The following is an 18,108-nucleotide window of genomic DNA, read 5'->3' as shown; positions in this document are numbered from 1 at the left end:
CATATGACCAGTACATGCTGTCTATATTTACATATTGTATTGTTATAGTGGTGTAAAATATATCCATTGTTAGAGGATCTATTGATGGTGGTTATTATTTATTTAATAATGTGATTTGTCCATAGGTGATTTGACACACCAGTCACGCCATTTACATATAGCTATAAGCTCCTACAAGTCTTTCTATTTGTTAGCACCTTTATCCTGTTTTATTCTTTGTGTAATAAAATTCATATTTTATATTTCACTTCAGTGTTATTTCTAATTCTTATCAGGTGGGCAACCGGTCACTTGGTAAGCTTGTGTGTATATAAGTACTAATCATGCAGGGTGGCCAAACTTTTGCATCGGCCATTTTTTTTTTCATTTTTAAAATGTAAAAGATGAAAATGTGTGTATATGTGTGTGTGTGTGTGTGTGTGTGTGTGTATATATATATATATATATATATATATATATATATATATATATATATATATATATATATATATTATTATTTTATTTATTTTTTTGCCTAAAATGCAAAGGAAATGTGTCCTCTTTATCTCATTTCATCTTCAACTTGCTTAACTGTTCTCAATAACAGTAATTTTGACCCGGGGTTCCAAAACTTTTACATGTTACTGTATGTCAAAAACGGATGTTTGAATGAGGTCTAATTGTTCTTGTACGTGGGAAGAGCAGTAATGAGTACCATTTGAAGACGTATTAAAATTTTCCATTTTGTCCCTTGTGAGGATTTCTTCCAAATGACTGTTCCTGTTTGTGACTGTTCGAATTAAACCCTTTAAATTATTATTTGCAGCAAATTCCGTTTAAATTTTTTGTAAACTAGTTTTATTGACATTTGAATACATTATAGATAGCATAACCATTGACAATAAATGGGAGGATCAATCATGTAGGCATATTCCAATTAGATGAACACGGCGCTACTGAATGGTAATTGAGGGCAGTAGAGTGCTGATAGAACACAGTGTACAGATTTCAGCGATAACCCCAAAAAATCATATACTTTCAAAATGGCAAAAAGTATAAAAGAACACAAACAGCGCGAAACAAGCTACTGGAGCAATATGGTAAATTACAATTTTTCAAGGATGAAAAGGTATAGTTCTTCCCTTGTGAGTGAAATCGAACCAGGAGAAGGGGAGGGATGTAGTCTAATGTGGGTAGTTTTCAAGTGTGAAGAATTCCAAAAGTCCCAAACCCTTGAAAATTTCTGCAGAAAACCTCTATTGTGGCGTACAATTTACATGATGGTTTAAGCTGACAAACGGTGATTTTTATGTTATCATAAAAGATCTACCGTAATCAATGACGAACAAAATAATTATAATATATCGCTGGATCACTGGACATGTTTACAGTGGATAATGATTTGGAGTGTACCGCAGAACAAAGCAATATCTATCCTAAGGTGAAATGCTCTAGGGCAGCTCTCAGATGTGCTATGCTATGGATCATAGGAGTGAGTACTGCGTGATATTCATTGTAAAATCTGCGAAGGCCCCTTTAAATATTACATTTATTAGAGCTATATTCATTCATTCTTACATTCTAGTCAGGCTCTTTTCATTGAAAGCTTCTTTTTTTCATAGTTTTGTGTACATGAACTATTTTATTGAAAATCTATTACTGTGACGATGAGCGTTTAGCATGACCTACATGCTTCTTATGGCCCTATTACTGATTATGTTCAACACAGACTTTGAATGGTATTAATCATACTTGGACTTTGAAGATTAAATTGAAATGTCGGATTATCATAATCTTTTTATTCATTAGTACTCTTTCTTTAGTTTCTATATCAGCTATGAGTTTGCAGTATTAATTTTGACCCTTCGCTTACCAGGGCATGTCTTAGCAAGAAGATTTATAACAAAACCTTCTTAAATTACAGAAACAGTTGGTTTAATAACTGAGCAAATGAACATGGATCATCTTTGTGGTGTTTTCTTTTTCCTTATGGTCTAGTGCAGGGGTCTCAAACACGCGGCCCGCGGGCCGCATGCGGCCCCTGAGGCTGCTTTATGCGGCCCGCAGGCACAGACCCCTTGACGATCCCGACCTGGTCCAGGAGGAGCCGCCGACAGCAGCGCTGAATTGCCACACAGAGACTGTTTCCCAGCACTGCATTTCCAATGCCAGCCGCTGGCCAATCAGAGGCCAGCAGCTGATATCTGCGTGTCGGCGCAGCGAGTATGACGTCATTGCCATATGCAGATGTCAGCTGCTGGCCTCTGATTGGCCGGCGGCTGACATTGAAAATGCTGTGCTGGGAGACAGTCTCTGTGCGGCAATTCAGCACTGCTGTCGGCGGCTCCTCCTGGACCAAGTCGGGATCGTCAAGGGGTCGGACTCTATGGTGCCTGCGGGCCACATCTGCAGGAAGGCCGCCGAGGGAACGGAGGACAGGTGAGAATCATCTTTTTTTTTTTCTATTTTATGTGTGTGAAGAACAACACAGTGGGCACATAGCCACAGGATGGGGACCTGGATGGGGCACATAGCCACAAGAGGGGACCTGGATGGGGCACATAGCCACAAGAGGGGACCTGGATGGGGCACATAGCCACAAGATGGGGACCTGGATGGGGCACAGAGCCACAAGAGGGGACCTGGATGGGGCACATAGCCACAGGATGGGGACCTGGATGGGGCACATAGCCACAAGAGGGGACCTGGATGGGGCACATAGCCACAGGATGGGGACCTGGATGGGGCACATAGCCACAAGAGGGGACCTGGATGGGGCACATAGCCACAGGATGGGGACCTGGATGGGGCACATAGCCACAAGAGGGGACCTGGATGGGGCACAGAGACACAAGAGGGGACCTGGATGGGGCACAGAGCCACAAGAGGGGACCTGGATGGGGCACAGAGCCACAAGATGGGGACCTGGATGGGGCACATAGCCACAAGATGGGGACCTGGATGGGGCACATAGCCACAAGATGGGGACCTGGATGGGGCACATAGCCAAAAGATGGGGACCTGGATGGGGCACATAGCCACAGGATGGGGACCTGGATGGGGCACAGAGCCACAAGAGGGGACCTGGATGGGGCACAGAGCCACAAGAGGGGACCTGGATGGGGCACAGAGCCACAAGATGGGGACCTGGATGGGGCACATAGCCACAAGATGGGGACCTGGATGGGGCACATAGCCAAAAGATAGGGACCTGGATGGGGCACATAGCCACAGGATGGGGACCTGGATGGGGCACATAGCCCCAGGATGGGGACCTGGATGAGGCACATTAGTACAAGATGGGGACTTGGATGGGGAACATTACTACAAGATGTTTTCCATTATTACTATATGATGCTAATTGTAAGACAATATTACTGTATGTGGCCAATTGGGGGAAATAAAATTGTATAAAAAATAAAATAAAGCATGAAAAAATATTGGGCACTAAAAATGCTGTTTTATATGTAAACTAAAGTAAACACAAAAAAGTGCACGTTTATTATCGCCACATCCATAACGACCCAAGCCATAAAAAAATAAACACGGCAAAAATGTTCAAAAGGTGTATACAAAAAAAATGGTATCACTAAAAATGTCACATTGAACAAAGAATGCGGCCCCCCAAATTCAAATTTTTTCCATGTGCGGCCCATATACCCAGCCGAGTTTGAGACCCCTGGTCTAGTGGATTTCTTTTGTGCTTTTTTTCTTTACTTCTTTATCTTGTGGAGTTCATTGACATTTTTGGGCCAAATTCTTGAAGCTGGTGCTTGTGATGTTCAAAATTTTTGTGCAAAATAAAAATGCTCTTTATTTTAGTTTTTTGCACTTTTTAAAAAGTAAAAAGTTGCATGTTCCACTAAAATGACGGAAAAATTCTAGGCTTCTAGGCTTGCATAAAATCAATCCAAAGGTGGCTGGAATAGATTTGTGCAAAAAATTAGCAAATATTTAAAAAGTTGCTACTAATGATTTGGATGCAAGAATTTGGAAAACAAGTACCGCACCCACATAAAAGAACATAATAAGCAGACAAACATAAAATAGACTTAAAAAAAGGCTTAAATTAAAAGAAGGATTTGATGCTAAACCAAGGCGCAAAGGCCAAAAATGAAACTGACCCTATGTGCAAACATCAGTCTTTCATATAGATATAAAAATATCATAATATTGTGTGAAGCAAAATATTAGGGCTCCCGTACTGTACAACCAAGGATCTTCTTTTTATAATATTACAGTTAACCCCCTTAAGGGAAAGGGGCTTGACTTCAATACCAGGCAAACCTGAAGAATGATGCAATTTTTTAAATAAAGTAGACCCTTTCTGTCTAATCTCATATAGCTCCCTTTAGGTCATGGCCCCACTATCAGTATTTGATCAGTATTCGCTCAGTATTTTTTCTCATGAGTGGGAGCCAAAACCAGGAGTGGGTGATAAATACAGAATTGGTGACTTGTTTCTATTATACCTCTTCTCTGATTGTTCCTCACCTGGTTTTGGCTCCCACTCCTGAGAAAAAATACTGACCGAATACTGATCAAATACTGATAGTGGGGCCGTGGCCTAAGAGTTAAAGAAGGACTGTCTGCTCTATTCTCAGTCTAGGAAGGAAATGCAAAGAACAGCACTGTAGGCTTTCAAACTAATAATTGGGTGCACACCCCAGTGGGATTAACGTCCCAGTAAACCTCAAACAATAGAATAGAAAAGACAAGGCTACATATTGATGGAAAACATTGTGATGTATCACGTTTTTGGATTACAATAAATTGGTTTTCCACCAATTTTGGAGTGCTGCCCCCTCTTTCTTTTCTACAATAGTTCTATTCTCATGTCTCTTTTAATAAATGTATTTCTCATAACCATTCTAGAACATCTATTCATAGCATAATGTATTGTGCTGTTCCTCGATTACTACTTAGGAAAGTTATAAATGGACAACTTGGTGTTTCTGGTGGAGGGTGTGTCCTTACACAGACACAGTCCAATAACCGCTGTCAAGACTGTGTAGAGATACCATTCCCCTTGCAAATGGGTGTAACACCAAGTTGACAATTCCTTTGATTCATGAAGGCACCCTGTTCTGATGATTTGAGTGGTGTCCTGGGTCACAGAAGCTCCACTTTTGGCTTGAGTTTGAAACAGTGTCTACTGTCAGTACGTCTTTAGTGCGTTGTGTGATGGGGTCTGGCTACCTGGCTCTTTTGAATCAATAGCTTATGGCAACCATCTTCTCTGTCACACCAGATGCATAAACAGTGATAACTTGCCGACACTGGAAGCTCTATGCTGTGTCGAACACAAGCTTGGAAATAGGCCTGCCAGGACCTAGGGCCGTGCTGAATTTTTTTAGGTTGATTTACCTCTATAAATTAAAGTATAAGAGTAGGCTGCTACTTTAAGGAAGTAGACTACCTCCGTAACATAGCCAGTGGGAACTACAGTCATCAGAAAACCTTACTCTGGCTCCTGTTGCTCATCAGCTTATCATAAGATAAATCAGGTAAATGTAAAAAAAAATAACGTTGGCAAAAACAGTTGTTTTGTGTATCTTATATGTGTCTGGTATCCAAATATAGTTTATTGCAATGGGCTAATAATCAAAAATAAAAGACCAGTTTCCAAAAACATTCAAATTAAAATTTTTGCAACGTTGCCTTCAAGGCCTTTAGAAATGACTTTGTTCTTTGTATTCTTTTGTATTCAGCAACAGATTTTCATTATCCTTTGTACAGTTAATATTCTTTTACAGTGTTATTAATAAACATAGGGCTGAAAAAAGTATGTGTTTACTTTAGCTTTTGTTTTTGCAAGATTTATGCCTTGTATTAGGATTGTCTGATCACATGCATAAAGACCATCTCTTTTTATATTGGAGGTAGTCCGACATGCTGAGATGATTGCTAGGATTTTAGCAGATGAAGCGACTGGCAACAGCAGTCCTGGGGAATTTGTGCCGTTTAGCTCACAGGAGAGTATATAGACTGATTAATTTATCAAAATTTATATTAATGTTGGCCTAAGGTTTGGCTGACAGTCAAATGTGTATTAGAGCCTTGTACAATCTATTTAAGGATCCAGCATGTCTAATTTCGGATTGCCAATCCTTTTGTATCTTCTGAGATAAGCTGTCACCTGAGATGTCAGGCAGAGGGTCTCCCACAGAGAACACTGGAGCACTTGGCAGAGCTCGCTAACGTGTACGGTCGAGTCGTCTGAAATTCTTGCAGTCAGAACGATTGGCCGAACCATCCTTCAGCTGACAGCCATCTCATGTGTATGAGGAGCTTTACTATGCTGTGCCCTTATTCACATTGACATTGTTTGACACATGATAAGGTTTCAATACTAGAGACAGGTTATGACTGTCCCGATAGGTACACCTTGTCATCATGGGATAGCTTTTATGCGTTCTTGATCGAAATAGCATTAACTAAGTATCCCATGTTTTTTACATGCATTATTACTATTTATTTGCTGTTAGGTATATGCTTATTTTGTTGTTTTTTTGTTTTTTTTTATTGTAGGGGAATTTGCTATTTACTACAATATAGGGGAAAATATGTTTTTATTGCAAAGGTTATCCTGTTTGTATGAGCATCTGACAGATTTCTTTCAATCACAACAATACCAATCTAAATTGTATGTAAATGACCAATTGATTGTATTGCAGTTGCTACTCTTGCTGACCATAGAAACGAATTAGAACTTAGACAGTAAGGCTGCGTGCCCACGATGCGTTTTTCAAGCGATTTTGCTGCGGAATTTGCGCAGCGTAAACGCTTGTAAAACGCTTGGTAATACGTCCCCCATGGTCCCCAATGATATTCTGCAAGTTCAATGCCCATGCTGCGGAATTTTCCGAAGCGTTTTTGGTGTGCTGAAAAATCTGCAGCATGTCCATTATTTGTGCCTTTACGCATGCGAATTGCCTTCTTCAATGCATTAGAAAAACGCAGGGCAATTCCGCATGTGCAAAACGCGCGAAAGACTCGTGTGAAATTCCGCATGCGTTTTTCCAGGCAAGGACATGCGGAAATGAAGGGGAAATTTTCCACTTCATTTCTGCATCGTGAGTACATAGCCTAACCGTTGTTTCAATTTTTAGTTCATAAATGAACAATACATATGAAAATATCTGATCATAAAAATTTGCTTCTTTCCCCTTCTGGATTGACCTTTAACTTTCATTTCATGGATAAAATCTGTATTCAGTAAATATTTATTTATTTTACTCACTTACATAGCGCCATTAATTCCACAGCGCTTTACAGACATTATCATTACTGCCCCCATTGGGGCTCACAATCTAGATTCCCTATCAGTATGTCTTTGGAGTGTGGGAGGAAACCAGATAACCGGAGGAAACCCACACAAACATGGGGAGAACATACAGACTCCTTGCAGATATTGTCTGGATATTGGATTTGAACCCAGGACCCCAGCGCTGCAAAGCAACCGTGCTAACCATTACTGAAATGGGAGATGGCTGATGGTGCTATTAAGATTCTATGGAGAGGGACGGAGCATGTAGGGCAGACGCAGACTTTGTGCTACAAGTTCTCCTGAAATGGTAGTTGGTGAAGCTGGGCAAAACTGGCGTGAAAACTCCAAAATTGCGACTGTTCAAAGTGATTTATACCACTCTGGCGTAATCACTTTGATGAATCGGGGCCTAGGTTTTTGTTTTCAGATGCCCTGTGCCCGGGGATCATATCCAAAGTAACCCAGTCATTCCCTCGGAAACTTACTTAGTAATTACCTTCTCTCTCTGGTCCCCCTTCCTCCCTAACTGCATTTCTCTGCATGCTGTGAACCCACATGACCTCTGTTTGCTTGTGGGAAACTCCATTTTTTCCTTCCCAGTGGTTGCCAGTTTGTGGCTCCCTACCTGCTGTGAACATACGAGTACCAGTATGCCGAGACCACTGCTGTACACTACTGGTTTTACGCAGTGAATGCAGCTGCACAATGATGGCTCATAAGAATTTTATGTAAAATGAAACTTGTCGGAGTACATACTCATTTAAATAATGTACAGAGCAGGTTGGTCGCTTGTTTTTCTGGACAATATTTGCATATTTTATTAGCATAGTTTTCATGCATGATGCCTATTGTATGCTACATTTCACCCACAAATGACATTTAATGGATCCGATGCTCCTAAGTCCTAACAGGGCATTGTGAAGCTGCCGTCATTTAATGGGCTTTGTCACTTTAAAATAAACCTATCAGCTGAATTTTAGCAAATGTGATCACTTTAGCTTCAGGCATCGTCCTGCCAAGCCACATCATTATGTAATTCTCTAATAGCAGACAAAATAAATAGGAGTAAGCAGAGAAAAACAAACATTCTCAACTTGCAAGTAAATTCACATCGGACATTACTTCATTGCTACACATGTATGAAGAGAACATTGCACCACTCGTACATTGCTAGACAACTTCTCTTGGGTCTCCTCCTATCACGTGGCTGCAATGCAGAAGGGTTTGTGATAGGGGCTGCAGTAGCAGGTGATATATCAGTGTGCATCGTCATTGAAAAGAAAGGAGACTTATTTGTTAGAACTGTCATAAAACTTTAGAACCACTTCTGTACAACTTTTTTTTTTCTCTGTATCTACCCCTATCATTTTTCTTTGATATTTCCTTTTGGAAAAGTTTCATAAAAAACTCTTTTGAAAGTTGCATGTAATTCAGTGTATTCCTTTGTACTGAAATTGGTATGTGACTGTGATTGCATCTGCCTTGTTAACTGTAAGGGTGCTTTCACATTGCGTTTATGCAGACGTTCAGTAGCCCCGTTGGGGCTTACTTCAGAACCCCCGCTAAATGGGATTCGGACGTAGGCGCTTACCGGGCCATACACTACAGTGGTGCCAACAGCGATTGTGCGCTCTGACGTGCATCATTTTCGGGCGTATACGCCTACTGGCGGCGGATACCTAGGCGTAGTAGACGCCCAAAAATGATGCACATCAGCTCTGTCGGCACCTTTTATAGTCTATGGCCCAGTCGGCACATACATTCGAATCCCATTTTCAGACGTAAGCCCCGACGAGGCCACTGAACGGGTGCCAAAACGCAATGTGAAAGCTTCCTAACCGTGCTCTTGAAGAGCATTTTGTGTAGAAATTGTCTTTAAAGGGAATCTGTCAGCAGGTTTTAGCTATGTAATCTGATATCAGCATGATGTAGGAGCAGAAAGCCTGATTCTAGCGATGTGTCACTTACTGGACGTGGGGAATTGTTGTTTTAATAAAATCAGTGTTTTATCAGCAAGAGATTATCACTAGAGGACTAGTTGTTCTGTGCCATCTAGTCCTGCTGCTCTGTGTAACCCCGCCCCTTATTACTGATTAGCAGCTTTCTGCCATTGAACAGTGTACACAGAAAGCTGCCAATCAGTGTTGAGGGCAGGGTTATACAGAGCCCAGTATTCGGAGAGCAGCTAGCTCTGCAGCAGAGAAAGCAGGGATTTTATCAAAATGACAGCAAGCAGCCCAGTAAATGATACATCTCTAGAATCAGGGTTTCTGACCTTACAGTGTGCCGCTCTGCAATTGACAGTTATCAATGCTCAGTAATATACCCAGTGGACTCCATAAAAACATAAATAGAGCATGGACGTTAATAAAATGAGGCTATGTGCCCACGTTGCGGACCTGAAGCATATTTTTTACGCTTCTCCCTGGCGGGAAAATCGCATGCGGATATTACATGCGGTTTTCCCGCCAGGTAGAAGCGTTTGTGAGGCGTCTTTGCATGCATTTCCGCATGCGGGTTATCAAGCACTTCTCCAAGCATCACTTGGAAAAGTGCTTGACAACTTGTTCAGAATGGTAAAAAATAAAAAAATAAACTTTATACTCACCTTCTGATGCATTCTCTGCCCCGTCCGGAGGCTTGAGCGGCTCACGCTGTTGTGTGCAGGACCTGCGGTGACGTCATTGAGTCATGTGGTGGGTCACATGACTCAATGACGTGGCAGGTCCTTCAGACAACAGCGCGACGGAGGGAAAACATCAGAAGATAAGTATAAACTTTATTTTATTCTTTTTTTTACAGGTTCTTTGGTACCCAGGTCTGGAGGAGAGTCTCCTCTCCTCCAGACTTGGGTACCATCCGCACATTGATTCCGCTGCGCTTCCGCAAAATTAATGAACATGCTGCGGATTTTTGACTGCAGCATATACGCTGCGGAAAAATCCGCAGCATGGACATTGACATTGCGGAATGCCATTGGGGACCATGGGGTGCGGATATACATGCGTTTTTCAAGCGTTTGCGCTGCGGAAATTCCGCAGCATATACGCTTGAAAAACGCTACGTGGGCACACAGCCTAAAGGTTATACTGGATCATTTCCAATAAATTTATATATCAATCTGCTAAGTTCCTACTGCTCTAAAATTCTACCTGCAGATCCAACGCTATGTTTAATATGGCTGGTTTCCTTTAAGGTAACTGCTTTTTCAGATAATTTGTTAGTATAACCTTTCGTGTGTGTACAGGAGAAATAACGCTATTTCTGCTCATTATATTACTTGTATCCTGCATTTTAATAGTTTTTCTCTCTGTACTAGAAACCTCAGCAGTTTCTTTGTGTCTCTCTGCTTGTTTCCCCCTCTCCATAGATATAAATTGATCCCTCACTGAAGACAAATTTGTAGACAGATTTGAGCAGTTTTTCAGAATGAATGATCAGTGCAGGGGACAAGAAGTTATTGATAAGTGCGGAAAGGGATTTTTCCCCAACAGTGATATATTCCAAAGTTTTTTTTTATCTTCACTTATCTTTCTTATTTTCACCTGTACTATTGAAGTATTGCAGACTTTAAACCCTGTCTTAGCAGACTTCTAGCCTGATTCCAGATTATTTCACATGCTTCAAGCTCACACTGTATATTGTAGCTAAGCATTTTGAGAGGTTCATATTTCCGTGTGTAAAAAAAAAAAATTATGCAAGTTGGATGGTGGTTAACCAAGAAAATTATTACTTAACCTTCAGACTCTACCTGACCTAAACATTCATGAAAGAAAATGTGATGAATCAGATGTATGTTTCTAGGAAGTAAACTGGATTTATCAATGAGTTTTCTAATCTCACACTGAATGAGAAGTGCTTTTTATTCATTGTTAGTACACGTACTATGAAAGCTGTTTCCTTTGTACAGGATAACCCGCAGTTCTTCCATAACGATTGCGTAAGGCAGACGTACCAGATAAGGAGTATGAGCTACCCAATAGGGGTCCACAACAGTCATTTATCATTTTAGAATTGCAGCCTTATGTTTAATTTGTCAAATTGTTGCTGAATTGGAGAGTTTTTAAAGCTGTTCATGTTCTGTTCGCCCAAAGTTCGGCTAGAGTGTTTATGATGTGTTCAGTAAATGTTCTAATTGTTTCCCATCACCATCAATTGGGGAAAAATGACACAATTGAAAAAAAAAATGCAACATGCTCTGAAAAGATCTACCTTTTATACACATGTTTTTAAAAAAATAAATAAATAAATAAATAGAAAAAAAACTGTGGAGCCAATTCATCAAAGGTGGCATTTCTTATACAAGTTTTGACATGCGCCTCTTAATGTGCATCTTTCAGGCTGGCTGTGTGCCATAATGACAAATTTACTCCATTTCATCTGTCATAGGTTTAGGCATAATTTATAATGAATCCGCCGGGCCACACCTGATAAGCCGCGCTCACTCTCTAGCAAAATACTGGCGTGAAAATGGCAAATATCTTCTTTTTTTTTTGTAAAGAAGCCTTAACTTTCAGGATGTTTTTCCCTACAGAGATGTGCATTTGGGGTTTTTCTTGTGTGGCATTTTTGACTTTGAGTTTGACATCCCTGCTCTATAGTGTCAAACATGCAGAGGGCCAAAATGAAAAACTTGGACAAAGTCGCGGGCCAACCAGTATACAGTATAATGGGCCCCACATAGTCCTCCATGCAGAATAATGGACCCCACATAGTCCTCCATACAGAATCATCGGCCCCACATAGTCCTCCATACAGAATCATGGGACTGACATAGTCCTCCATACAGAATCATGAGCCCCACATAGTCCCCCATACAGAATAATGGGTCCCACATAGTCCTCCATACAGAATAATGGGCCCCACATAGTCCTCCATACAGAATAATGGGCCCCACATAGTCCTTCATACAGAATAATGGGCCCCACATAGTACTTCATACAGAATAATAGCCCCCATATAGTCCTTCATACAGAATAATGGGTCCCATATAGTCCTCCATACAGTATAATGGGCCCCACATAGTCCTCCATACTGTATAATGGCCCCACATAGTCCTCCATGCTGTATAATGGCCCCACATAGTCCTCCATACAGTATAATGGCCCAACATAGTCCTCCATACTGTATAATGGCCCCACATAGTCCTCCATACAGTATAATGGGCCCCACATAGTCCTCCATACAGTATAATGGGCCCCACATAGTTCTCCATACAGTATAATGGCCCCACATAGTCCTCCATACAGTATAATGGCCCCACATAGTCCTCCATACTGTATAATGGCCCCACATAGTCCTCCATACAGTATAATGGGCCCACATAGTTCTCCATACAGTATAATGGGCTCCACATAGTCCTCCATACAGTATAATGGCTCCACATAGTCCTCCATACAGTATAATGGCTCCACATAGTCCTCCATACAGTATAATGGCTCCACATAGTCCTCCATACAGTATAATGGCCCCATATACGGTTGGTGGTTCTGGTGTTGCTGGCCAAATATAACCACCCTGCGGGACAGATTAGGCCCACGGGCCAGAGTTTGACATGTATGCTATAGAACATGTGATTCTTAGAGAAATCTTGTAATCGCACGGTGTGTGTATCAGCTTATTTCTAATGTTAAAAACAGAACAGAAACTACATTAATAAAATAAAAAGCCAGACAAAAAAGTTGAGTAAATACTCAGTGTGTATGAAGATATCAAAAAAAAAAAAGTGCCAGAAAATGCTTTCGGTAAGAAATGCGTCAATGAAAAATTTCAAACAAAATTATCTCAAATAATCATGTATAAAATGATAAGTACTTAGCAGCTATAACTAGCTACATGGTATTGAATTCCCCGATGACACAATTATGTGCAAATTCAGCTACAGTTTTATACTAAATGTTAGAAAATTTGGTTTTATAGCCTTATTCCTAGTTTTAGCAGGGGAGCTAATGGAGCAGTGACGGCAAGTTGCATTATATGAGCCATAATATTGCCTGGCTCTGTAGTAACAGCAGACCGTTATTTGTGTGATTGTGATCCAGGTATGTAAAGCCAGGTAGGATTTCTTTCTAATAGGGCACATGTCTTATGGCTCCTGGTCTGAGCTGTATATTTAGTTTGAAGTTTAGGAAATGCATTAATAAATCTATGAATGTAACAAGTGCTCGTTCAGATGGCCGTTTCCTCACACGGACCGAGTGTCCATGTGAAATAGCGCGCAGCATGCTCAAGTTTCTTTGGATTAAAATCGCCTATACAAGTCTATGGGTGCTCAAAGAAATAGGACCTCATACAGATTATCTGTGTGCTATCCCATTTTTACAGATACATTTCCCTTATTAACTTGGGAAACTGTATTTAAACATTTACGTTTTAAAATGTTGATTATAGAAAAAAGGATGGCACATGGTTGACCATATGTATATGGATGATGGACAATGTAGATGAAAATCGAGTTTTCTGGATGATACGCAAATGATTTTTCATACGCGTGTCTGACTTTGGCCTTATACTGATGCAAAATATCGACACACATAGTAAAATACTGTGAAGGTCGCACAACAGTAAAAGTTTTAGGCTGTGTGCCCACGATGCGTTTTTGGTGCGTTTTTTGGTGCGGATTTGCAGCGCGGAAACGCTCCAGAAACGCATTGCATACCTTATCCCATGACATTCTGCAAGTTCTGTGCACATGATCAGGATTATTTCTGCGCTGATTTTACTTTAATCCAGACATGACCAATTCTTATGCGTTTCTGCATGCGTATTTGCCTATACAATGCATTGGAAAAACGCATGGCAAATACGCATTCAAAAACGCATGCGAGGAGATGCAGAAATGCTCAGTAAAATTTTGCTTCATTTCTGCATCGTGGGCACAAAGCCTTAGGCTGCGATCAGATGAGCGTATAAAAAATCGTTCATGTTTCATCCAGAAAACTTGCAAAATGGATGACTATTTTCATCCATATTGCTATCCATGTGGCATCCATTTTTATAGATGAACATTTTAAAATGTTGATGATCAAATCTAGTTTCCTGGTATAATGGCAATCCATCTGTAAGAATCAGACAGTACACAAAGGTGATCCACGTGGTGATACTCGAACCAAACTTGAGACTACAGTTTGACCGGACCAGACGAACATCCACCAATCTGCTAATCCCTAAGTATTCGGCTTTGAGTTCATTTTGAAAAAATGCCATCTGTACTATTGTCGTTCACTGTCCAGTTATACATCAGCACATGTTGAAATGATGATGTAGAGGATATTGGGAACTCCTCAAGATGATATTGGTCTTCAACTCACCCTGATGAAGCATTTCATTCTTGGAAAAGAAAAAAAACATAGAACAAGATTAATTGCACCTTGTGATCTAAGAAATAATAATGGTAAAAAGCATAAATCTGTCAGTCACACCTTTTCTGAGAAGCCAGACAAAGCATGACTGAAACCTTGTGCCTCTCAGCTGATTCGGCAGCGCACACTGACTTTGTCTGGTTACATGGCCACTTTCAGCAGGTTCTTTTTGGAAGTGACTTCTCGGTGTGTGTAGTATGTGTCAGTAACAGCTTTTCCTGAATATTCAGCTTCGGCAGAAAATCGAAATCATTCTTATTCTGCATCTCCATTATCTTAGTGCAGAAGAGACAAAACACAAAAGCTCTGCTGAATTTTTCTTCATAATAAATTATCTGCCAGGAGTTTTGCTCTAAGCTGAAATACATTAGAATTATCCCCATCTTATATAAATAAAGGAAAGATTAAGGTCAGATTATAGAAATGCATTTGCAGCTCTGATCTCCTTATTTTGACTGCGTTTGGCTTTAGGCATTTTGATTTCTTGTTTGCCTTTTCCTTTTCTTAACGAGCCGTATTGTTGGATGGTAAATATCCGCATTCTACGTCTTTCCCACTCCTCATGACACAGAATACATTAGTAATGTGTCATTGTCATGATTAGCGTACAGTTGATGGTGATCTAAACGTTTATGGGTTTCTGGATTACTATACAAAAGAAAAATAAAGGCCTTCTGAAAAAGATATTGCTATTTTGTATTGCCACATCAGATATTTGACTTGCTTGTTTAGACTTCATCTAGTTATTTCTGTTTCCATAAAGGACATCACCCATTTTTTTTTAAAATTGTCTGGAGGGCAGACCCAACAAGGACAACGTAATACTTTCCATGGAAGGTAGCACAGGAAGCCATTTACATTGAAATCAAGGCGGTGTTTCCTTTCCTAACAGTAATCCTAGGAATACGCCCCTGCCCATTATTCTCTAATTTATTCCGTGTCACTTTTCTTGATAAAGCTGGTGACCTTCCATTACACAGCTATATTTGTCCACTGCTAGCCAAGGATGGTATAATTGTAATTTTAAGTGATTGGCTTTATAGTTGCTTTCACATGGGCCTTTTTATGGAGTTTTTATAGCACAATCTTTGAAGCCGTAATTAATGGATTAAAATAAATTAAGTAGAATATATTCTTCCAAAATGTTTTTTTTCTTCCATAGCCACTCATTGTTTTGGCTTAAAAGTAATTTGTTACTAAGTTTTTTTGCCTTCTATTCTGAGAGCAGCATAATGTAGAGACAGAGACCCTCACTCCAGTGATGTGTCAGTTACTGGGATGCTTTCTGTACTGTAGTTCTGATAAAATCATTTTTTTTTGGCAAGAGATTATCACTAGAGGACTAGTAAACCTGCTGCCATGTAGTCCACCATATTCATGAGATCTGTATAACCCCACCCCCACCACTGGTTGGCAGCTTTCTGCCTATGCACAGTGTACACCTAAAGCTAACAATCAGTTATGTGGGTGGGTTTATACTAAGCTCCGCATTCAGAGAACCGGCTAGAGTTGCATCAGATAAAAGTGATTTTATCAAAACCGAAGCAAGCAGCCCAGTAACCCTGATTTCAGTGATGTGTCACTATCTGCCTCTACATCATGCTGCTCTCAGATGGGGTAGTAAAAACCTGGTGCATTAGAATGGTATATTTGAAAGCACCCTAGGATTAGTGGGATTTCTGGCAGATGAAAACTATGCTCGCATCTGCGGCACGGGTTTCTGTAATGGCAGTTGGTATATATGGTGTGCATAGAAAGTAATCACGTTGCTCTAGGTTAAGTATCTGCACAGACTTCAGCATCTTCTGTAATACCGACTGTTGGTGTTATGTTACACTTTCCATTTCTGAGGGTTTTTTCTAGCACAATGATATGTCTTCAGGTTTAATAATGCAAGAAGACACAGAACCAACATCCATCATTTGTATGACGTGTTGTATTTGCATCAACCTGTCACAGAAATTTATATACAGGAGAGAGGATTGTTCTGAAAATGACTTTAAGATCTGTAGTTTAGCCCCTACTGTGTCGCCATCTGCCTAGCACAATATGGAAATGAAGTAGTCTCCATTGTTGCTATGAATTTGCATACTATGGATTACAAATGTTAAATAAAGTCTTTAAGAGTGAACCTGTCACCCAGCTAGTCACTTAATTACATTGATTTATTTCAGATGATCAGTTATTAATTACTTTTTAGTTGCTTAATAGCGCACCCTTCACAAACCCTTTCATCGAGGATTGCAGAGCAGCATGCTTATTTTATACATCCGGGGCCAGATGCATCGGCACCGACATTGCATGCCTTTTCCCATTGGTGGGGTTGGGAGTAGAAGCCTTCTAATTGGAACTCACAGAACTGTGTGTGTGTGTGTGTGTGTGTGTGTGTGTGTATATATATATATATATATATATATATATATATATATATATATATATATATATATATATATATATATATATATATATATACACACACATATACAGCGGGTGAAATCAGTATTGAGCATGTCACCAATTTTCTAAGTAAATATATTTCTCAAGGTTCTATTTCCATCAAATTCTCACCAGATGTCGGTAGCAAACCATTCAATCCACACAGGCAAAGAAATCAAACCATGGATGTCCATAAATTAAGCTATGTAAGTATTGATCACGCTTACTGAAATTTATTTAATACTTCGTACAAAAGACTTTGTGTTATGTTCTGCTACCAAAGCTAAGGAAAGAGAGGAGATCTGTCCCTACTATAGGACTCAGCTGAATCCCTACGATGTAACAGGGAACCTGATCCTGCGATCAGACCTGCTAAAGTCCTAATCTAGTCTGTACGGAGACCTATAGATGTGGGGAGGGAATCCCTACAAGTACTAAGGACTGGGAGGAATATGGGACACCTCCTAACAGAAATAGTAGCAGACAGACGAACAAACAAAATAGATAGAACATAGAGGTCCGTAGACCAAGCAAACTAACAGAGTTAGATACAGAGCACAGGCTAGCTAGAAAGTAGATATACAATGAAGTCCAGCAAAGCCAGAAGGGCGGAGCAGGATTAAATAGGCCAACAAGGTCATGTGACCAGCAAAGGAAAAAAAAACTAACAGCAAGGTTCTAACAGTACCCCCCCTTCTAAGAGGATCCTCCGGATCCCCTAGGACCAGGCTTATCAGGAAATCTCCTGTGAAACGCTCTGATAAGTCTGGACGCGGAAACATCATCTGACCTCACCCAAGAGTTATCCTCGGGTCCGAAACCTTTCCAGGCCACAAGATACTGCAAACTACCTCTATACCGTCTAGAGTTAAGGATGCGAGAAATTTCATATTCCCCGTCCTCCACCACCGGAGGAACAGAGGCAGAGGCGTCACCATCCGACATAACAGCTTTTTTTAACAGAGAGACATGAAAGACCGGATTAATTCTCCAGGAGGTAGGAACCTCCAACCTAACAGCAGATTGGTTGACAACCTGAAGCACCTTAAAGGGCCCTACAAA

The 18,108-nt window shown here is 40.4% G+C and overlaps 1 protein-coding gene across 1 annotated transcript in view; it reads left to right on the top strand.

Moving 5' to 3' along the window:
* Positions 1–18,108, top strand: part of BCL2 (BCL2 apoptosis regulator) — a 238,090-nt gene that overhangs the window by 184,234 nt on the left and 35,748 nt on the right. The window lies entirely within an intron of this gene.

Source organism: Phyllobates terribilis, unplaced genomic scaffold, assembly GCF_046119375.1.
Source record: "Phyllobates terribilis strain yellow unplaced genomic scaffold, ASM4611937v1 Scaffold_4__5_contigs__length_816908805, whole genome shotgun sequence".
NCBI classification, from domain to species: Eukaryota; Metazoa; Chordata; class Amphibia; order Anura; family Dendrobatidae; genus Phyllobates; species Phyllobates terribilis.
Note: the sequence above shows the minus strand (reverse complement) of the source record. Positions and strands in the feature narration are given on the sequence as shown.